The sequence below is a fragment of the Hipposideros armiger genome, unplaced genomic scaffold, assembly GCF_001890085.2.
Source record: "Hipposideros armiger isolate ML-2016 unplaced genomic scaffold, ASM189008v1 scaffold_293, whole genome shotgun sequence".
NCBI lineage: Eukaryota > Metazoa > Chordata > Mammalia > Chiroptera > Hipposideridae > Hipposideros > Hipposideros armiger.
The window spans coordinates 1,042,803-1,067,159 of NW_017731643.1; the positions used below are offsets into that span (position 1 = coordinate 1,042,803).

The 24,357-nt window shown below is 43.6% G+C and overlaps 1 long non-coding RNA gene across 1 annotated transcript; it reads right to left on the reverse strand.

The window, feature by feature from the left end:
* Nucleotides 1–7,994: 7,994 nt before the first annotated feature.
* LOC109391454 (uncharacterized) lies at nucleotides 7,995–21,547 on the reverse strand. Its single transcript, XR_002125815.1, has 3 exons — nucleotides 21,467–21,547; nucleotides 11,731–11,803; nucleotides 7,995–8,870 (listed from the first exon to the last, which is right to left on the reverse strand). It is a non-coding gene; the product is annotated as an uncharacterized LOC109391454 (long non-coding RNA).
* Nucleotides 21,548–24,357: the final 2,810 nt, after the last annotated feature.

The following is a 24,357-nucleotide window of genomic DNA, read 5'->3' on the forward strand; positions in this document are numbered from 1 at the left end:
CCCTCCCCAGCACTCAATGAAAAAAGCCCAGACTGTATTCCGGTGTTGATTCAGGATTTGGGCAGTTGTTAAGGCAGAAAAGTACTATTCTTGCCCCTAATTCGGATTCTCTACTGGCAAGAAAGAGGAGTTGCGGGTCTCCAGGAAGACCACTCCATGGAGTTTATTTCTGACTATTCTAGGAGATCCAAACCGTGTCCGGTGGCATGGTGGAAGCACCGGGAGGAACTAGTAGTGCATATAGTGAACACAGAAATTTAGCTTCGCAGGCCTGGGGAATCTCACTGTCACCTCACAGCCAGACATCATCGGCCTTCCCCAGAATTGAGCTCAGGCTTCCTGAATGTACAATCAGCCTGAAGAATTCTTACTCACAAGGCAGCCAGCGGCTGGTCAGGTGTGGCGTGCAGAAGGGATTCCTGCATGGGGCTGGAGGTAGAGCTACATGATAATTCTACTGGCCTAAAATTCTAACTGTGCCCCAGCAGCGGCAGGGATTAGGAAAAGATTGAGCAAAACCCGTACCTGGAAGCCAGCATAGTTGGCTTGTGTCCTGAAGCAGAATCTATTGTAGTTGTTTCTAGAATCCATGATTTTAAGTAGACATAAGAAAAAAAAAAGCATATAGCACTTATTATTGGCCAGGCACTGTTCTAAGCATATTATAAATACTTATACATTTTAATCCTCATAATAACCCTATGAGATAGATACTATTATTATGCCCATTTTCCATATGGAGACATTAAAACACAAATGGTAAGTAATTTGGGGCTTTGGGGAAACATATATGTCAAATACAACACTGAAAGCATGATCCACAAAAGAAAACTCTTGACAAATTGGACTACGTTAAAAATTTAAAGCTCTGCCCTTCCAAAAAGAATGAAAAGATGCCACATACTGGGAGAAAACATATGCAAAGTATATATTTGATTAAGGACTTGCATTAGAATGTATAAAGAAATCTTAAAACTCAGTAATAAGAGAGCCCAGCAAAAAATGAGCAGAAGATTTGAGCCATAAGAGTGATATATATTAATATGAAAAGACGGTCAACATTGTTAGTAAAGAATTGCAAATGAAACCATAATTAGAAACCATTACACACCTATTAGAATGCTTAAAATTTTTAAAACTTACTTGGCGAGAAGGTGCAGCTCTCATACACTGCTAGAAGGAATATAAAATGATATAGCTGCTTTAGAAAACAGTTTAACAGTTTCTTAAAAAGTTAAACATATACCTACCATATGATCCAACCATTCCATTCCATTTACTCCAGAAAAATAGAACATGTCCATACAAAGATTTGTACACAAATATTCATAGCAGCTTTATTTGAATTAACCCAAACCAGGGAACAACCCAAATGTCCATCAACATGTGAACGGATAAACAAATTGTGGTGTATCTATACTACTCATCAACAAAAAGAAATGAACTATTGATATACACACAACATGGATGAATTTCAACATAATCACACTGAGTGAGAGAAGCTAGACGAAAAAGAATACTGTGTAATTTCACTTATTCTAGATGCAAACTAATCTATAATAACAGAAAGAAGATTGGTGGCTGCCTGAAAATGGGGGGCTGTGGGAAGAGCGGGAATAGGGGCGACAAAGGGGCATAAGGAAACTTCGGGAGGTGATGGATATGTTCATTACCTTGATTGTGGAGATGATTTCATGAGTGTATACATGGGTGAAAACGTATCAAATTGTAAAGTGTTAGATATGTGCACTTTATTGTATATCATTTATAATTTCATAAATATGTTGTTTAAAAATTAGCAATGGACGGATGCAGCCTTTGATGAGGCTGTTATGAGCCCTTGACCTCATGCCAAGCACAGTACTTGATATATAATATCCCCTCTGGGAAAAATATGAAATGGTTCATTCAGTGATTTGCTCATGAGCTTCATGGAATATCTCTATGTCCTCCGTCGCCATTATATATAACTCTGTTCAATTATCTATTGCACTGTGTAATAATCTTCAACCTTCCTGTCTTTTTTCCCTATTAGATAGTGAGTTCTTCAAGGGAGGGACCATGATTTATTCATCTTTCTAGCCTTAGGTTTTAGCTCCACACAGACTGGGCCTATACATGCTCGTGAAATAGAAAAAGTAGACAGATGTGAATCAAGCCATCAGTCAAATCACTATGCAAAGGGACCAAGGAATCAGCTGTGTCAGGAAAGCCACCCCCTGGGATTTCCCAGACAATGGGAAGTATGTACATCTGCCTGCCATGTTTGGCAGCCAAGAGCAGGCAGTGCTTGGAGCTGATGGAGTCTTCCCTCATCCTATACTCCTTCTGAAGTTTCCAAAACACCATTAGCTCAAAGCACGGCTGAGGCTGACGTGTGTCCCTCAGGGAGGGTACCACACCCTCTCCTGTCTAGCATAGACCAAGGCCAGAAACAAGGGAGCAGCTTTCTACTGCCTTCCCGCTCTGCCCTGGCCCCTCTGGCCCCTTCTTGTATCTCTCCCCTTGCCCTCCATTTGGGGAACGCAGTAGATCATTTGTTCCTTCATGGATTAGACTACAGTGTGTGTGATCTGTGCATCAGGCCTGCCTGTGGTAGTTCCTGGGGACAGGATGGTGAATCGGATGTCTTCCCCCAGTCTAGGGGGAGCCCAACAAGGGCATAGAGACAGGCTGTGCTGTCCTTGCAGGTGCTGCTGAGGAGGGCAAGAGAGAGACACAGCTTAGTTAGCTCTGAGACTCTTCCAGGCTCCCCCATTTATCGTAGCTCTGTGTCCTTAAACAAGTAACTGAAATTCTCCGCACCTCACTTTTGAGTTCTCAAATGGCAAGCATTATAATACTGTCTCTATAGTGTTCTTATGAAGATCTATCTATCTGTTAGGTAATACACAGTGAAGCACGCCAAAAAGTATGCTTTCTCAAAAAGTAGGCTTTCAACCCCTTAGCGTCTCATACTAAAAAAGATCTGAGAGTTAGTGGACCTATGAATCCGCCTTACACATAGCAGGTACTCAATTGTTGCTTCTAGCATAAGCCTCTTTAAGACCCAGAGACCACTTCTCCCTGTGCTGCTCTGATCTCTTGGTAACGGTGGTGGCATCAGCAATGGTGAGGGGTCTGGGGCCTGGGGTCCCGCCCGGTGAGCAGTTTCTCCTTGCTCTATCTTCAGAAACTCTGAAGTCTAATGGCATCTAGATGGCTGTGTCCCCATTTAGGAGCAAAACTACACGAGAGATGTAGCCCACATGTCCTGCCTTGTTCCCTATTAGAAATGCTGAGAATCAAAGGACTTCTGGGCCCACAGCTAATTAGATCTAGGTGGACAAGGGTCCCACAGACAGCTCATCCATAGGTGGGCTAAGGACCTGGCACGAAATTAAGAGGCAGTCAGTTGGATTCCTCTCATGGGACTGTGAAACCTTATTATAGGAACCGAACAGAAAGACCATGTGCTCAACCTGGGGTTTGGGAAGCAATGTGTGAGGAGAGCCGGAAAGGAGAACGCAGGAGTGAGCAAAGGATGTCTGAGCGAGTGGAGGGCGGAGTGAGGAACAGACTTGTCCAGACAAGAGAAGCCACAGCGCCTGGTGCAAGCCACAGGGAGAGAAAAAAGCAGGGGGATCTCTGGCTTGCTGGCGGCTTCCCAGAGCCCATGCCCATGAGGCTGGCAGGTTCTGTGTCTGCCCTTGGATGATGTGAGCAGCTGTGGCATTTGTATGAACAATCTTACCTTTCCCCAGCCACCTAATACCTGGCTTTACACATAAATATTTATTCATGATTAATCCCTTAATCTTAAAAAAATACTATTTTAAAAAAAGATAGCCTTATTTATTTTACACACACACACACACACACACACACACACACACACAGTCCTACTGCCTACTTCCACTACTAATAGGTAACAGACTATGGAAGAACAAATGCAAATAGCAAATGTTATGATTCTGGGTTGATATGAAGAAGAAAAAGTTTATTTTGACAAACACCTCCCCAGTCCCAGTCAGATGTCTTCCTGGGCACACTCCATAGTATTAGAGCTTTCCTATATTATAACAGCTTTTTCTCCATTTATTCATTTACTCATCAAATATTTACCGAACCGCCCCCTTCCCCCCGCCCCCAACCACACACACACTACATACTCAGTTGTAATCTGCTACCTTTTGTCTGCTCCTTGAGGCAGGGAATAATAACACCTTAGTCCCATTGGCATCTGCAATGCCTGCTGTCGAGAGGGTACTTGATAAACGCTTGTTGAGTGATCAGTGTCTCCAGCTCTGGCAAGGGCAACAGGCAGAAGGATTTTCTACCTTTCCTAAATCCAGAGAGTACTGTGGGGAGGTCCCAAAAAGGGAAAATATGGCTGGCTGGAAATATTCCTGCAGCAAAGCAGAAGGTACAATACTTACAGGTATACACGGCTTCACTTGCGAGTGGACGCTGAAATAATGATCTAGCTCCAAATGCTTTTCAATCATTCAAACAACTGGTTTCTGCACAGTTGGATTGGCTTGGTGGCAAATCTGACTGAAAAGCCATGGCTCAGCCATTATCTGAGCCAGCGGTTTTTATATACACTACATTTTTCATTGTCTGGAAACAACCATGAGCTGATAAGAGATGGATTGAAAAGATGCGATCCCGCTTTTCATATCTGAATGTGAACTTGGCCAGCTTAAACGTTCATGTTGAAATGTGGGGTCAAGACTTTGTTTCAATTTAAACCAGGTCGTTGGCTGTCAGTTTAAGATACGGCTCCTATGGTGTTGCACACTTACACCCCCTTCTCCAGGGATCTCGTCCTACTCGCTGGGCCTGTTTGTGACAAAAAGCTGCTCTTATAGAGCTTAAACACTGAAGGGGGGGAGAAGCAGCCTCAACACCCCTCCCATGCCCCTTCTCTGGTTACTGGATTGGTGTGACATCTGTGGACCTGGAGCAAAAATAAATGGTGAGAAAGAGCATCTAATAAATGTAAGTTATAGGAAATTTGCAAGACATTTTCTTTGAGGTTTTGATGTTGTCAGCCTCGGGTTTGACTGGTGTCAATCAGCAAGTCCAGGAGGGCAGAGGGGGCCTTTGAGTCAAACCTGTTCCATTGTTTAATATTTTAGGAGCAGGAAGGAAGTATAAAGTTTACATACTGCGTCTTTAAGGACAATGTCTCAGAAAAGGTCACCATGTAATGTTCTAACACAAAATAGACGGCTATCTCCAGCTGAAAGAGGAAGTGTCTTAGGCCTCCATTTCTCCCCCCCCTCACAATGAAGGAACAGTATTAGCAAGAGGAGATTTTTATCTCTGGTGCTTGCCAACCACCCTCCAGCAGCACTTCAGGTGTCTACAGAGCTTGTCCTGTGTACCCACTAACGCAACCTATTTAGCCCTTGTTTGACCCACAAGTGCCCTGTTTCAGCCTTTGGTGTTGTTATTAATGCCACTCGTTGACTCAGTCAACCATTCCGGGGTTTTCCAGGCAAGGAGAGAGAGAGAGAGAGAGAGAAGGACATGAAGAGGGATGTGAAGAAAGATAGGAGAAGGATATGAAATTCTTCAGACTAGAAGGAGAGCCAAGGTTAAAAATAATTATCACTCAGTGTGGTACAGGGTGTCATAGCACTCCAAGTCCCAGGAGGCATGGCGGCGGCTGTTCTTGGGCTAGGGGAGGACATGAGAAGACTTCAGGAGAGGGTGACGTTTGAGCTGGGCCATAAAGGATAAGTAGGAACTCAATGGGCAAAGAAGAAAGAATCTTCTAGGCGAGGGTACAGCATGGGCAAGTGCTCTGACCCCTAAAGGGTCAGGTGGAAGAGGGGTGAGTCGTGTGGCTGGAGCGCAGGGCGGCAGGGAGTCAGTGGTGGCGGAGAAGAGCCTGGAGTAGCAGTGTGGGGACACGTGACGAAGGTCCTTGAGTGCTATGCTAAATAGTTTGGATTTTTATTAAAAATGATAGGAAGCCACTGAGGAGTTTGAAGCAGAGGGTGACACCATTAAATTGGCATTTTAGAATGATCTCTCTGAGGCAACGTGGAGGATATGTTGGGGGGAAAGACAGAGACCAATTCGGGGGGACCACAGACATGCCTAGAGCCCCTGCGTTGGGTACTATGACTTCGAAGATGAGTAGAACACCATCCCGGCCTTTCAGGAGCTTGCAACTAAGGGAATGTATTAATTCTCTGTTGCTATAATGGATCTCAGAGTTTATATGAGATGCAGCGTGGCTTAGCTGGGTCCTCTGCTTCAGGCCATGGTCAAGGTGTTGGTCAGGGTTGAGGTTTCATCTGAGGATTGACTGGGGAAGAGTCGGCATCCAAGCTCACATTGTTGGCGAGATTCATCTCCTCGCTGGCTTTGGCCAGAGGCTGCCCTCGGTTCTCTGCCACGTGGACCTCCTTGGCTTCATCAAAGCATGAGAACTGAGAAGGCAGTAGAGAGAGTGTGCTCACAGGACAGGAGTTGCAATCTTATACAACACATCACAGAAGTGACCGCATCACCTTTGCTTAGAGGCAAGTCCCAGGTCCCACCCACACTCAAGGGGAGGGGGTCACACAAGAGCATGGACACCTACAGGCAGGAATACTTTGGGGTCATTTTAGAGTCTGTCTCCATGGAGGCAGACAGATCTTAAACTATATCAATAATTGGAGAAAAATAAGGTGGGGGTATTCTCGGTGGGCTGTGAGATCAAAAAACAAGTTATCGGGGCCAATCCAACAATTAAGAGGATGCCTCAAGGAGTGTGATTAAAGGTTATTGCTGTGGTGTTATGAGATGCAAATACCTGGACTTTTCCTATTCATCGTTTTATTCTTGTTATCCATAGGGCCTTTAAGTCTGAAAGTCTGTGATGGACCCCAGCTCTGCCATTTATAGCTATGTGGATTGGGGAGTTAGGTAGCCTCTCTGAGCATCACTTTCCTAATCGACAAAACAGAGATTCTGCTGCTTACGCTTCAGGGCTCTTGAGGGATTAAATGAGATGGCATATGTAAAAAAACCTGGCACAGGCCTGGTCACACCTGAACTCAGTCAGTAACTAAGGCCAGTAGTGCAGACCCAGATGGATATTAAGACCTTGTTCAAGGTCACACACAAAGCAAGCCCTGGGTAGGGCAGATCCTTCACTCCTTAGAGGGCTGTGATCAACACTCGCACAGATACACCCAACATCAAGGCCACTTCAGTGGTAAAAGTAGGAAGCACTCGCATCTCCATGGTGTGGACACTTCATTCATTTGGTGACTACCTGATAAATACTTGCTTACTTCCTCTAGGACTTGGGTCCCAGGGCCACGTTGTTCTTTCCAGATGCCCTGCCAGGGCCCTAAAACAGACAGTCCCCTCTACCCTTAAGGTCCCCTCTAGCTCAGCACTCATCTGATGGTTTGGCACAGCCAGGCAGAGTACTGGGCATGGGAGGCTATGAAGTCTTGTTCCACATGGGTGACATCTGTCAATCCAAGACAGTGGACCTGGAGATAGTAGAAGTCCTCTCAAGGTCATTCCACCTTTATCTGAGCAATCTTATTTACCAAAAATGACAGTCTTGCTTATTCCATTATTTACTTAAAACTCTCTCCATTGACTCTTATCTGCAGTCCACAGCCCAGCAGAAGAGAAGGCTTTGGATGACTTTTAAAGGTATTTATTCAGCCAGCGTGAGCTGCCAAGAGCCGCCGTGAGCGGCCATCCAATGGCTGGCGAGCAACTGCCTCACCCGGGAAGAGTGCAATGATAATACCAACATGGACCAGTGAAGTGACGTCCTCCACAACTAGACTGAAGAACGAAAGGACAGCAATTTGTCTGTTCCCCTTCCCCGAGTCCCCAACGCTGTTCCCTTCCCCCAATTCCCCAATAAAATCTTAAAAAAAAAAAAGTATTTATTATGTGCCTGGCTCTGTGCCAAACGAAAACACATGCTCAAGGATGTGTTGACCTTAAAAAAACCCAAAAAGCCAGTTATTGTACCAGCAAAATGGGTTTATTCGGAAATAGCAGAGGAATTGCAATTCAGGACAAGCGAGCTATGGTGAACCATAGGCCAGTCTGAAGAACAGAAAAGAGGGGCTTGCTCTTATAGGGAAAAAGAGGAAGTTGAAAGGGGTGTTCGAAGAATTCAGGGTGGTAATGGCTTCTCGCTGGCTGAGCGTGGCCATTTCTCATTGGCTGGACAGTAACCAGGAGCCCAATCCTGAGGTCAACCAGCTAGAGAGGTTCAGGCAAGGACTGACCACAGTGAAGGTGTTTCGCCGGGCAAGGAGAAATTCTTCCTTCCTTCTGTTGTGGTATGTCCTCCTGTTCCCCGTCTGGGCGGCAGTGCCTGAGAGCTTCCCCTCCAGGGCTTCCCAGCTCCATATTAAATGACATTCCTTTGTTTATTTTTAACAGATGGAAAGCTGGGGTAGATGAGGATGGAAGTGGCAGGGTGGTGGTGGGGTTCTTCTCAGGCTGGGGTTTTGCTTTTCTGTTTTAGAGGTGTTGGACTCCTTGATAAGGCAGAGCTTGGAGGTTAGAGCTGGGGCTAAGCTGAGCTTTTCTTCCTCAATCTGGCCTCCTGAGTACAGCTTCAGTGGTGGTTATTCTAAGAGTCTATTCAAATACCCTGGAAATGCAGCTCTAAAGAACATCCTCCGGAGTCCTGGTGCATGAATGCTTGGGTGGAAAGCTTCCCATCCAAATTCTGTCTTCCTGTGGTGACAGTGCCTCTCACCTGGGTCTCCCGCATCACATGGAGGATGGAAAACCATCTGAAGAAGACTCCTCAAGGTCCAGATGCATAATAACTGCAAAATGAGACATCTTTTCCAAAGAGCACAGACACTGTACAGAGCTCAAAGACGAACGACTTCAAACTGTGAGAGGCAAAGAATGCAAATTGTTCATATCTAGGTAAGGCAGCTTGTATGCGGAAGAGGTTAGGCAGGCTCGTCGGGGGCCACTGCTTTTCCAGGGGGCCCTCCCCTCTCTGTGGTCACTGTACGTCCCCACCTCTGTTGGTGCTGGTGGTTACTGCTATGGAATATCACAGAGCAGAGTCCTGGAGTGGTCAGGATTCTTAATGGCAAGCAACAAGAAGCGAGCTTTGCTTCTATAAGCAGAAGATACATTCATAATAAAGGATATTGTTGAGTTTATCAAATCACCAAGAATGCCAGAAAAATCAGGCTTGGGAGGTGGGGCAGGAAAGAGGGAGACTCCTGAGCTGGAATTATGCCCCAGAGCTGGTCCAGGACCACACATGGCATTGTCAACAGAGCTCGGACTGGATGTGGCCACCACTGCTGCCACCATCCCCACCAAGGTGGCTTCCCCGGGCCCCTGCTTCTTTGGGTGTGTCGATAGACTGAGTCTTAGTCATGTTTCTGTGCCCACCGCAAGGGAGGCTGGGGAAACAAGCATCTGGGGCTCAGAGGCTGGGCAGCTAAACAGCGATCAGTGTCCCCTGGAGTCCCAGGGCTTATTTCCAGGTCTGACAGGGCCTTCTCTCTTTAAATAAAAAAGCAATTGAATGTAAAAAGGGAAGAAGACAAATTCATTCCAAAAAACGTTATTGAGCAGCTATAAGGCAAACAGTATACTAGACGGTGAGGACAGAGCATGAGTAAAACAGACATAGTCCCTGACCTTGGAGAGATTACACTGTCCTGGGAGATGGAGATGGGAGTAACAAATAACTGTGTGCATGTGTGAGTGTGTGTGGTGATAAGTGCTGCGGAGAACCATCAGGGCAAGAGGAGCCTAGGGAGGGTGGGGGTATTCATTCACAGATGTGATCAGGAAAGACTTCACTGCTAAAAGGACGCTTGAACAGGGATCTAAAGGAAGGGAGGAAGGGAGTCATGGGGCTCCCTGGGAAAGAGCATTACTGACAGAGGAGACAGCTCGTGCAAAGGGCCTGAGGCAGGAGTACACAAGGGTGTTCAAGGAAAAACACAGCCATGTGGCTGGGGCAGAGGGGGTAAGGGGAGATTTGAAGAAAATGGTCAGAGAGATAGGAGAGGTTTCACCCAGCACCAGACAAGAGATGTTGGAAGGTTCTGAACAGAGAAGTGAAATTATCTGACTCCCATCTTAGAAGGAGCCCTCTGGCTGCTGGTGGAGAACAGACTATAGAGGAGCAAGATTGCAGGCAGGGAGAGCATTTAGGAGGCCACTGCAGTGACCGAGGCAGAAGGGCCCAGGTGGGACCAGATGGGACGTGGAGATGTGAGAAGGAGGCAAATCCAGGACGCATTTTGAGGGTAGAGTCATCAGGATTTCACGGATTGAGTTTCTCATACTTCCTCTCATTCTCTCACATATATATATATATATATGTGATATATATCTATATCTATATATCATACATATATAAATGTATGTGTGTATATATATCATATGTATACACACATATATATATCATATATACACATACATATGCACATTTATATGCGTGAGTGTGTGTGTTTAGGCAAAACAAGAAAATCTCGTTCTAACCAGAGTGCCGTTCCAAAGTTAACATTACATAGTAAAATAAATAGAGATAAGAAATAAACAAGCTATCGGCTCAGCTATTCAGCTAAGAATTGATTAGCTCAAGCTCCCAATTCCTTGCCACTAGGAAATAGTAATCGTAATGACACTTAATTGGTTTGAGTGCTTACTAGGCCTTAGGCACTGTTCTACGCACCTTACATATGTCATTTACAAGTATTAATCATTTCATTACCACAGCTGTGCCATTAGGTAGGCAATATTATTATTCCCATTTTAAAGGCAACGAAATCGAGTTATGGAATGGTTAAATAAGTTAGATAAGGACCACTTACAGGGAAATTAAGTTCTGCCTGTAGTGAAAGATGGAATCATTATTACATAACCACCTAAACATATACATTCCTCACTGGGGCTTGATTACTCATCTGTAGAACTAGGGTATTAGGAGAGATGATGACTGAAGTCCTTCATCTGCGACTGTCTGTGACTCCTTCATTGTTAGCCAAGAAAATATTGTCCTTTTTGCCTCCTTTCCATTATAAATATCTAAATAAACAATTCATGTTCTCAATGCGTACAATGAACAATTAAAGTTCATTTTAAAGAATGACTTGATTTCACGAAGTAGTTATATTACTGCTGAAATAATTGTCATTGATAATAATTAGTTTGATGAATAGTGTTCCTTTATGTAGGAAAATTGTACTTTTTCACGTAGACAGAGCCAAATAGTCCCCAACATGGATGACAAGTCAGCGAAGAGTGCTCTAGTTCAAGCAACAGCTATCTGTGGTACCCAAAACTATCTACCTATCCATCCAATGAACTTCTCTGAGCCCTAGATCCTGCCTCTGTACAATGGGGGATAATAAAATCCACCTTTACATGTTATTGTAAGGATTAGAAGCAACACCTGTAAAACCCATGTAGCCCTGTGCCTGGCTTGGGGGTAAGTTTAAATAAATGGTGTCTCTTGGGGTCACCTGTCCTGGAAAGCACTTCACTTTTTTAAATTCTTTGAACCCCAAGGCCCAGCATCTGGGATGTGCTCTGGTCCCTACATACTTCTACAGGGCCTCCAACCTGCCACCACTATACATCATTAGTCAGGGATCCCTTGGGGCAAGCTCCCCACAGCAGAGGAAGTCAGGGGGTAGATTCCCTAGAGTGAGGCGGGGCTGCAAGCAGGACAAAGGGACAGAAGAGCCCCAGAACCTGCTCTTTCTCACAACTTACCTTGTCTTCATGGACCCACAAGCATCTGTCATCACAGCTCTGATTCATACTGGTGGGTTATCCTGAGGGTCACCTTGGGAAAAAAATCATATTTATTATATACTAGAAGGCAGATAATTATAGTGGCTAGATAACTGATTTTGGAAAAAAAATGTTCCTTCAACAGATGTTTATTTAAATGAGTGTCAAGAATGTGTTAGGCCTGTATCTCAAGAATCTAAGAATATATCCATGAGCAGAAGACAAAAATTCTACCCTCCTGAAGGCTACATTTTTATGGGGGAAAACAGCAATAATGAATAAATATAATAAATAAGTAAATTATACAGAACGTTAGAAAGTGATAAAAGATGTAGAGAAAAGAAAATAATAGGTCAGGGTAAGGGGAATTGGGGACGGGTTAGGAAAAGTGGGTTGTAATTTGAAAGAGCTCAGGCTCCTGTGTCTTTGGGATGTTGGTTATTTTACATCAGGTTACTTTACGTATTTTACTCTGTGGCACTGGACGATTTACTTCATCTCTTAAAGCCTCAGTTTCCCCATCTGTAAACACGGGGAGAAGAGTAATACCTAGGGCATAGAATTACTGTGATGATTAAATGAGGTAATATATAAAGGATTTAGCATATAGAAAGCATTCATTATAGTATTTCAATTCTCTTTTAATACATTGCAGAAAACTTTAATGTATTGCTTAAAGCTTAAAAAACAAAGCAAAGCAAGGAGAAAACCAAAATCCCACCACCTGGAGAGAACACTTAATATTGTCATACAGCCTTGCAGTCTGTTTTCTCTACATGCATACGCATATATACACACATTTAACAAAACAAAATCTAACATACATATCCATGGTCTACTCTGTGTCTTAATTTGTGGAATAATGTTCTGAAAGAAATATCACAGTATTTACGAACACTTAACTTTAAATTCATCAAGCTGTATACATTAAATCTGTACAGCTATTTGTATGACAATTATACCTCAATAAAGTGCTTTTCAGAATGCTTACAAGGGTAATTTTATGACTAGAACACAAGATTCACCAGTTCATTATCCCAGTTTAAGGGAACAGTGTTCTCAGGCACTTCCCAGGACTGACAAATTCTTTTTATTATGAAGCTTCTTAAGCATGTACAAACAAAATTGTGTATAAACCCATTATTATTTAAAGTCTTATATAACTATAACAAAATAAATTTTGAAATGCCATCCACCAGTGCTATCTCCTATTCCCATAGACAAGTAGCTTTCAAACCTTTTTTAACTGACGGCCAGCAAGAAATAAGAATTTATAACATTATCCCATACATCCTCAGGTCTACTATCAGCTCTCTATAGAGAAATAGATATGTTATACAGATAGAATAATCAATTCCGATAAAGCCTTCATGGAACTTATCCTTATTAAGTCTGATGCACCCAGATACTTTCTTTTCATTCCATTGCTTTTTTCCCCCCTTTCCTCCCGCAAAATGCCGGTCAGATCCACTAAAGCTGGGTCTACCACCCTCTAATGAAAGATTTTAATTCTTCAGTTTGGAAAACACTACCTCTGGAGGCCAAAACTATGCTTTCTAGTCTCTATGTTCACAGAGTGTCTAGTTCACAGAGGCAAACGTGAAAGTTTATTGAAAGGAGGAAGGAAGGAAGGTTAAATTAGTAATGATTCCAAGTTTTAAAAACTGGTGAGGACAATAGGGCCCAGAGAAGTGAACTGACTTGCTCAAGGTCACACAGCCACACAGATGTATTTGAACTCTGGTCTGTCTGAAATGAAAACCTGCTCATTCCACTGCCCCACTGTCATGCGTGGGCTTCACCAGAAACAGAGCCTGAGACAGGGATTCGGTGCACGTCATTCATGTGTGAAGTGCTCGCAAGAAAACGGGGGCGAGGACAGAGCAAGGATGTGAGGAGGGGAAGACAGTCTTAGCTGGAGACCGGTGTCTTCAGCCTGATCCTACGGGGAGCTCTTAGCATGAATTATACCACAGAGCGTGTCCCACCTGGAGCCAAGAAGGCAGCCACCGTTTTGAATCTCTATGTGTCGGTGAGTCATCAGCTATGGACTGCAGGGGAGAAGGGAGAGGAACTTTCCAGGTCCCATCTGGCCAAGGCGATTTCCTGGAGAAGGTGGGCCATTAGCAACTGAGGGTCACAGCCACTGGAGACAAGCCCACCGGCCCAGTGAAGGGATCCACAGCACCCATTTCATGGACATTGCACCCAACCATTGACTGGAGGAATAAATGGGTGAACATGTTCCCTCAGTAAGAAAATGAAAATAATAATGTGCACTTTGGGGGTCATTATGAAGAGCAAGAGAGATCACGTGTATAAGTTACTTAGTCTAGTGCCCAGCACATTGTAAGTGCATAATAAATAATAATTATTAGCTATAGTAAAAATTAGTATAATATTAACTTAGCAATAATTAGCCATTTGTGTTTTTAATGATTATAATTGCGGTGTTTGTGACAATTGGCACTAAAGCTTACTCTGAAGTCTCAGCTAGGTGACTGAAGAAGGATGAAAATTCATAGAGCAGGAACTCCTACCTGCCTGATGGGGCAAGATTTTCTGGCTCGGATTTGCATGTGGCAATTCAATAACTAAAGCCCCATGCAGTCCAAGGTGATGCCACTTCAACCCGAATTCCCAGTGTTCAATTCCTGTGCGGATGCCCAGGGATCACACGGGTCACCCTGACCTCAGGTTTGGCTTACAGAGAGTGGATCTGGAGATTCAAGATGAAATCATCAGGATGAAATCATCACCCCAGCCCTAAAATAAGTCTTAGGCTACAGGATAGAGGAGGTGCAGGCAGGGGGTGGGAGGAGGTTGGGAGATCAGAGAAAGTGTCCCCAGCTCTGGGTCTCTGTTCCAAGCGAGGAGAGAGCTGGCGCCATCTCATAGTCACGACTTGTGCTGACATCACTGTTTCCAAACCCAAAGTTGTCATTGAACGTAAACCTTCACGGGACCTTCCCTTGTCTGACACTCAGCATTTCCTGCCTGGGTCTTGTCTACCCCTACCCCGCTACTTCCCATCGATTAGGATATTAAAATGCCCAGTTCCTGCTGAATTTTCAGAACCTCAGATGACTCACACTGTGCTCTTTAGTGAATGCAAAAAAAAGCAAACCATTCCTGTTGCTAAAGGCAGTGGTTTCACTTTTTTTTTTTTTTGGAGATTATGTAAATCTGCATTTTCTTTGTGTATATGGAAACACTTGATGGGGGTGCAGGATGGTAGGGCAGAATGGGGAAGACAGACCCTGGAGGAAGTCAAATTGAGGACCAATGTGACATATATCTACATAATCCCTTTTTTTCTATTTCTAGAAACATTTTCTGGGACCTGGAGCTCAATGGGGTCAGGTTTCTTTGCCTCGGATCCTTCCCCAACCTTTAATGCAGATCAGTGGTTTGCTCCGCTGCGCACTTCTTTTATCTATCTCCACTGCCTCAACCTCCACCTTTGCTGATGACATCGCAGACTCTGTCTGACCCTGTTCTCTTCAGAACATCAGCCCCATGGCTAAGGCAGTCCGATAATATCAACCCAGCGAGTTCAAATTGAACCCAGTATCTTCTGCTCCTTTAGTGTTACCTTTCTCACTGAAGAACCTAATGATACCACCTGTTCATCCAAGCTAGAAACCCGAAAGTCTTCTGTTTACCTTAAGGGATGAATTTCGCTTCTTACTCATTGCCCCTTCCTCCCTGCTGAGTAATCAAACTTAGTTCTAATCAAACTTAGTTCTACTCTAACTTTCAAAGTCTCAAATCTATCCCTTCCACTCCATTTCTGCCTCCACTTCTCAGGTTCACATCGTCCCTACATGAGACTACAGTGATAGCCTCCTAGCTGATTTCTCTGCCCATCCATCCAGCCAGCCAGCCAGCCAGCTAGCCATCCATCCATCCATTCATCCTACAAAGATTTATTGAGCACCTACTATATGCCAAAGCACTGTTTTAAGGTCTGGGGACACAGGGATAAACCAAACAAGATCCCTGCCCTTATGAAATTTATATTCCTGTGGGGTAGTCAGATAACATACAACAAATAAAGGATTTCTGGGCTAAGATGGCAGATTGAAACTTTCTTGTAGAGTTTTGTTTTGCCAATACCTTAAAAATAATAGCCGGGCCAGCTGAGTGGTGCGTTGGTTAGGAATTGGTTTGGGACGCCAGCTTTGAGCTGCAGGGCCCTGGTTCGGATCCCATATGTGGGTCAGTGACACTGCACCCTCTACAGCTAAGATGATGAACAACAGCTCAACCTGGAGCTGGGCTGCCATGAGTTGCCGGTGATGGTGTAGGCTGCAGTAGGGCTGGCTGGTAGCTGGTGTGAGCTTTCGTGAGCTACTGTGAGCCACCGTGAGCAGCCGTCCAATGGCTGGCAAGCAACTGCCTCACCCAGGAAGAGTGCAATGATAATACCAACATGGGCCAGTGAAGCGACGTCCTCTACAACTAGACTGAAGAACAAAAGGACAGCAACTTGTCTGCTCCCCTTCCCTGATTCCCCAACGCTGTTCCCTTCCCCCAATTCCCCAAAAAAATCTTTAAAAAATAAATAGCCAAAAGGATAATGAAGTAAAAACAAGCAAAAGAAATTCACCAACAACAATCAAATAAAGAAAGAGACATACCTAGTACAATAAACTTCAAAAACTGTTAACCAAGAAAAGAAACAAGAATCTGGGGTGGAGTAGAGAAACCTAGCAGGGCTTGGCTCCGAACCTGGTCCCTAGTCCCCTGGAAGCTGCCATGGAGAATCTACCAGGTCCTGCGAATGCTCATGGGGATCCCCAAAGCTGAGAGAGGCCAAGCATGTAAATATTGGGTTGTCGGAAAAGTCATGACACATTTCTGCAACAAAAAACATAGAAAAAATACGTCATGACTTTTCCGACAACTCAATATCTGTGTATTCATTTCCTCCACTGACTGAAAAGTGGTAGAAGTGAGTATTGGGGAGAATTGGGTAACATGGGGGCTGATTCTGACAAAAGCGAAGACTTCAGGGCAACAAGCTGAATCTGGGCAACAATGTGAGTCTAAGGTTCTACCCTCCAGGGAACCATGTACATCACCCAGCCCCTGAGGAGTAAACCCTGATGCATGTCCGAAACGGCAGCAGCTTAGAGCAGACAGAGTCCGCGGAGTCCAACCGCCAACACTCTGCCCACCGAGCTTCTCTGCCCCTGCCTACCCAGTTCCCTCAACCCTCACAGTGAAACTGAGAGCGACAAAGTGATCTCGCATACAAGAGGAAGAGAGCCCAGTAGTCACTCACACGCTGTCAGAACAAATAAAATGAAGGGACGAAGTTCCCCAAGCATGAGCAAAACAAAAAGCATGACGACTCCAAAAACATCCTACTGAGGGGGAGATGCAGCATGCAAAACACCATGAACCCCAGTAAGAAGAAGCAACCAAAGGAAACGCCTGCCAATTTCTTCATGCTCTGCAGCTGAATTAGGACACAAATCCAGTGAAACACGCAAACTCACAGATGCGTTGGTCAGACAACAGAAATGAGATGTCAGAAAAGGGAGATTTCCGATTTAAGGAAACAGAGGGCAGCATTATTAGAAAATGAAAAAGAAATGAGACATAGGAAGACACTAAGTAGATACTGTTGACGTTTGAATTATGATGTAGAGGGGAGGCTTAAGATAATCACAGGGTCTGTCCTCACTGTCCCCTGGCCTTCAATGTCGCAGTGAAGAGGGCTGAGGTCTGCTTGAGTCTTGCTCCCCTGTGGTGACTGTTTTTTTTTTCTGTCAAGATGTTTGAAGAATTTTTTTCTTTATCACCCAAATTCTCTTTCTGGCAGTGGGGGTGTACATTTGTTCAATTGCTCTATTTGGCATTAACTTGGAAAACTGAACACACACATATATATCCTACAAAAAATATTGCAAATATACCAGGATACAAGCGTAAGAATGTTCATAGCAGCACTGCCTACGATAGAAAAAACTAGACACAACCTGTCAATTATCGAAGAGGATGGATAGCTATATTGTAGTATATTCATGAAATTGAATTCTCTACTACAGTGATACTAAATGAACTACATACAGCTACACTCATCAACGTGATCGAATCTTAGAAACATACTGCATTTGCCATGCTAAAAACAAACAGAGTTCAATTATATATTATTTAAGAAAATGTTGTGATACATCTATAAAGAAAACTTAGGCTAATGATTCCCTCTGAGGGTTGGGGAAAGTAGACTAGCTTGGGCAGGTGCCCAAAGGGAACCTTATCAGTAGCAGTAGTGTTCCCGTTATGAGGTTGGCTGATGAATTCACGCGACCTCATTTTATTGTGATGGTTTATGTTATATAGGTTAAGCATGTTCTTTCGTAGGTATCAATATTTCACAAGAAGAAAGGGAACAAAACTTGAAACATTTTAAAAGATTTTTTTTAATCACTAGGAACATAATTAAGGAAGAAAATAGAGCACTATAAAAAAAAATAACCCTTTAAAGAGTGACCGAGAAAATGAAAACCAGACAAGATGCCATTGCAGCATAAAAGACAAAAGGCAGACATTTCCAAACTTGAAAGAACTCAAGGAATGTAGCACTCATGAGTCCTTCTTGGATAAAAAGAAACAAAACATAAAAAAACCCTGCTAGTTATAAAATCAAATCTGTAGGGAAATAAATCAAATGGAGAATTCAAGAATGGAGAGATCATTGTTAAAAACAAAACAGAACAAAACTTAAGGTGAATATTGAATCCATTTAAATACAGAAATATTGCTAAAAAGAAAAGAGAAGGGTGGAATTATGGCTACAGAAACAAAACATACATGATATAAACTTGAACAATGTGCTACTACTATTACTACTACTAGCAATTTTCTAATGAACATCAGGGATGGGCTTTCATATCTGGCCATGTTGGAGTACTTGCCCCATTAAACAACTACAAAAATGGGCAAAATAGATGTGACAACTGTTTCCTGGAATTGGAGCAACACAAAGCTGTGCTCCTTGGGAGCAGGGCCACACACACAGGGGGCCACATATCCACCTGGCTTTCTATTCCAGCAGCACTCTGAACCACAGCACAGAGATGCAGACAGTTGGTCTCACTGAGTCAAGGAGGAAGAGCTCAGAAGTCAGGGCTGCAGTCCCTGGAATTCGTGGGTCAGGGAAGTGGGGAGAAGAGAGCACCCAGAGTGGAGCCCAGTGTCTGAGTTATGGTGGTCGTTGGCTGAGGGTTGGGCAGACAGTGGATTCTAGAGGGAGGCCTAGCAGGGAGCAGCTGCCTGGAGACCTGTGAGCAGCTGGCCTCCCCACGTGCCTCCAGTCAGAGTGGATAGGCCCTGCTGAGCTCCTGGGACGCCCAGCTGGACTTCAGAAAGGATACCAATGAGAAGACATGAGTCAGGCACAGTCTAAAGTTTGCACTGGCAAAAGCAATATTGATCCTAGAGACAAACCAAAAGCAAGGCCAGGAGACAAAACAATTTCATCATTACATAGGACATGAGCTTACATGAAGCAACGTGGACCCTAAGGCCCAGCTTGAAGATGGTTTGGATGCACGCTCAATGATTCAACCTGTGTCAACACAAAATGACAGGCTTTTTCTACCTCTGGAATATTTGTCATGCAACAAATCAGTCACAATCAAAAGTCTCGCTTAGGGCAATGAATCCTTTCTGTGTTCAAACATTTTGTTTTAAGAATAATAACTTTTTCGGTATTTGTGATCATCTCTTTCGATTTTTAATAACTTTTGTTATCTATTTTGTGTTAACTTTCTCTCCTTTTAATATTTTTTGCTACCAAATGTCTATATCAGTAGAGGTTATTTTATTTGATGGAAGTATATAATCTATAAGCACTATATATTTCCTCATCACAATCATAAATTATACATTTATTGTATCTTTTTAAAAATAGAAAACTTCTGAAACATTTATTATAACCCTATCACAGAAACAGGATTCCTTGTTTATTATTATGGCCAGTCATTATTATTTAAAAACAACTGAAGTGTTATAAAAACATAGAATAATTTATGATTTGGTGGAAATCCCAAGAATTCTTGGGAATTATGATTTGTTTCAGAATCCCAAAGATAAATTACTTTTGTGCCTGATGAACGCCTGCATGTTCTTCAAACTTCAGCTCACATATCCTGTCTTCTTTCAAACTTTCTGTATTTAAAACAAAAACCACAATCCTTCTGTATTAGCCAGGGCTGATAGTTCCAAATGTCAAAAACACAATGCAATCTAGTTTAGACAAAGGGATGCTTTAGTGGCTCATGTAACTGGGAGTAGTTGTAGCTTCAGACACAACCGGATCCAGAGGTTTAGAATGCCACAATTCTGTCCTCTGTGTCTCCGTCTCTGCCTCTCTCCCTCTAAGCTTTTCCTCTGCCTTTTTCACCTAAAGTTAAAGAGAGACACTGGGAGGCCCAGGCATGCATTATCCTTAAAGCTCATGACCACACATAAAGAGAGAATTAATGCTTTTCTAATAGATTTGGTAAAAGTCTTTACTAGTGTTCTGACTATCCCCATGTGCAACACAGCTCATCTTTGAGCTAATGAGTATCATCAGCGAGACAGATATTCTGATTGGCTAGACTTGGGTCACCTGACCTCACCTGGGACTAGTCCTGCCTGACGACCTGCAATGTGTGCCCCACAAGAAAGATGGGTTCTCCTAACTGGAGAAGGAACGGATGCGGTGCTGGGTACCCAGAAGTTGTAGGCATCCACCTCACCTCCCGTTCTCCTGTCCTGTCCCAGAAAGAATCAGTACCTCCCTGTCTATATTCCCATAACTTTTGTTTCTTCCTGTGCTAAGTTACTTCTCCTAGTGTGCTCTTGTGGTGTGCATGGGCACCTCCGCTCTGTGCACTCCTCGAGGAGCTGGTCTTACTCCTTTTGGCATTCCTGCCCCTAGCATGTGCCTGGCACGCAGTAGGTACCCAACAGCTATGTTTTTTTGGAGATTTATTATGTATTAAGCACTGTCCAAAATTCTATGTGAACTTTTTACTCCTCACAGAAATACTATGAGGTAGGTGCTATTATCCCCCATTGAAATATTACTTGAAGAAGTTAATAAAAATAAGTCATGGTTTAAAAACCTTACAAACTGAGCCCCATTATAGAGCTCAAGGGCTGTCTATCACAGTTGAAAGGACTTGGTGTTGTCAAAGGGACCTATTGTCTTGTGGGTACTTCCCTGAAGGTAGCGTGTCTGACCGCATAACAAGGGTGGGATGGTCTCCACCAAAGAGGCTGGATCAGTGCCAGGGACATGGGCTTTGAGAACAGAGGGCACTGGCCGTCCCCGCTCCCTCATAACATCATAAAATATTTGGGTTTCCCCTGAGGCCAGCAAACAAAAGAACAACTGCCTTTTGGAATAAGTCATCCTGATACTGGACATAGTCCAAGACACACAGCAGGAATCCTTCTGGCAGATAAATCGTGGCGTTGCAAGCAAGACGGACCTTAAAAATCACCTACGACTATGTTTCTGTTTTCAAGATGAGGAAACAGAGGCCTGTAGAGGTTAAAGAAAGTGTCCAAGGTCGGAAAGCTAGTTAATACAGAAACGCGATACTGGAAGTAGAACCCTGGTCACTTTCTGTGTCCCCTGAGGTTTCACATATGCCAAATCTCTACTCAGATCATTTACAGCCTCAACTTCAATTCATAACGACAGTACCATTAGCAGGGCAGGCAGGTGGCCTCCATGTTTTGTCTTTAGTTTCCTGTTAAAAACGCTCTGGAGGAGTTCTGGGTCAGGACAGAGGTACGAGCCCCCAGGACAGACGCAGTTCTGTTGCCTGGAAATGTCCATGCTCAGGGTGGTAAAGCATTGCACATCGGCCGGGATGCAGTCCCCCGGGGAGAGGTCCACTGCATTTCCTGCACAGCGGATGGTGAAGCGCATTGATTTTACGTTCCGGTAAATGGAACAAACGGCCCTTTGACCCCATCAGCTTCCTAGGATCCTCTTCCTGCCACGGCCATTGTGTCGCATCTGCCATGCATTTTCTGAAACCCTTCTCTTCCAGCTACCAGCCTACCAGGGTGGCCTTTTCCAACCTGGGGGTGATGCTTGGCACTATTATTGGGGAGTTTCTAGCTTGATTCGATGCTGTTGCTCTCTCTTGTTCTGAGATTTGGGTCTAGGCCTGATCAGAATATCAGAATGTGTGCTAAGCTGGGCTTATGCTCCTCTTGGATGCAGACTCCGAAAACCCCCCAACATCCTTAGACTGCATGATGACAGACCCACCTCAAATGTGTGTGGGCCCCAGAGCAACAGCACAAATGGAGCTCCACCCGCCATGTGTCTAAATATAATAGTAAGAAGCAATAAGTCAAACCAATAAACTGTTAAATACAACACGGCCCATCCTCCTGCCTTGATAAATTTCTCTAACAACAAAATTTTAAAATATGTGTAAAGCTATGATTTTTATGTGACTGCAAGTCAATAAAATAGCAAAGACATCTAAATTTTATCATTGTACAACATGTCTGGTGTTTGGTTGGTGGGCTGGCAATATCTAGAGGAGTAACAAAATACTGATATAATTCACATATCATCACAGTACTTATTCCATATAATTAATTTTTCTTGTCTCCATTCTCGCAAAATTACTAGTTACATTACTGACATAAAGATGTTCACATAATTTGTTTTCCATAACAGTAATGATCTAAAAAGTAGATAATAAAAGCAATTACATTCAGGGTATACAAAATGTTGATACATTTTCACAAAAGTATAAAGAAAATTGTTTTTCAAAAATTATTTTTCGTTTACAGTATTTAAATTTACCTATTAAAATGAAAAGCCAAATTATAAATTATAATGAATGAATGCAAACATTTTGATCAAAATTATTTAAATACAGCTAACATTTTTTATTTGCTCTTGAAAATTTAATGAAATGTTATTACATCTTTTTATAAAAATAAAACTTTTCATTTTTGCATTCCATGCCCAACTAGTTAATATAAGAAGTTAGTATCTCACGTCACACAAGTTACATGTAGATAACATACAGTTGACCTCTTTATTCACGGATTCAAGGGGACTTTACAAGTTAATTTGTCTTTTCTCTAAACTCTTCCACTGCTCAAATCTTTCCATTTTCCCCAAACAATGTCCATCTCTGATGCTGATGGTGATACAGCCCACAGACTTCATGGCATTCAGATGTAGTCACTTTTAGTTTTGAAAATATAGGGCCAGAGATGGGGAGAAGCTTGTCTCTGGGTCCTGAATGGTGTTGGTCAAGAGGCCGGATGTTTAAGGTTACAGACCTCGCTGCGCCAGCATTGAGCACCAGATCCCGGTGACAAAGCTTTCTGTGTCTTCTGTGATACAATCGTTTCTGGTGCACGTGTTTGATATGCAGAGCCCCGGAATGCCCTGGCCCCCGGCAGAAAGAGTACCAGCTAAGGATGATACTCCACGCTGGCCTGCAGCTCAGTTGCCTAGTTCTGCCCAGGAAGCGTCCAAACCAAATACTGTATTAATATGGCCCTCCATCCACTCTTTTATCACAGTACAACTCTATGAGCTCTGAAGTTCCAGTGGGGTAGTGAAACGCTGTATGTGAATTTTTCCAAAACAACGTGTCCATGTTAAACGGTTGCTGCAGTCCCCAACTGAAGGAAGTTGGTTTACTGTTTTGGAGAAGAGATAGCAGGTAGTTCTCTTCAGTCGCCCAGTCAATGTATTTAAACACCCAGGGTATCTTTTCTTTTGACAAAATGTGCCTTGCTTGGCGCACAGTCTCTTGCACTAGCCCTTTGCTCCAGATTCTAGAAGATCAGGATTGCCAGAAAATCCTCAACTTTTTTTTAGGAGGAATTAGTCTGCCACTCTATCACATTTCCCTTATTCTTCCCTCGTTCTCCTTTCTTTTCTTTCCTTCCACCCTTTAGGGCTTAGCATCTAAGACTGCCCTTCCTAGTGCTGTGATCTTTGGAAAGTCCTGTGACTCCATTTGCACATCTACAGGGTGGGGATGCTAGTGCCCACCCCATGGAATTGCTGTGACATTAAGTAGACATCCTCTCTGCCACGTGCTGAGGACGGAGCTGAGCACGGAGTGCTGCTCAGGACACATTCTGGGTCATCTTTCTTGTTATTGTGGCAAGAGGGTTGCACTAATCCCTCTACCTTCCTCCAGCAAAAGAATTTCATTGAACTTGGAGCCCTTCCCAGGATAACAAAGCAAGGAGTCATTAAAGGTGAATGTTGATCTTTTGTGAGCCAGGTGGAAGAAGAAACCAAAGCTGCTCCTTGCATGGACATGGGCTTATTGACAATGAAGGCTGGTTGGGCTCCTTCTGAACTAAGAAAATAATTGCTCTTTACTTATGGTGTTGGACAATGAAAATGAAACATATGAACATATTAAAAAAAATGAATGAGTCTTAATCTAAGAGCTTCTCGAGATTTTGGGTCTACCGCAGCCTTGGGGAATATCAACAAGGAAATTCTAACCAGAGCACCCATGTCCACCCTCACCCAGGACCAGGCCACTTGCCTGGCTCCCGTCCTGGAGAATGAGGGTGGCATCCCTGTACAGC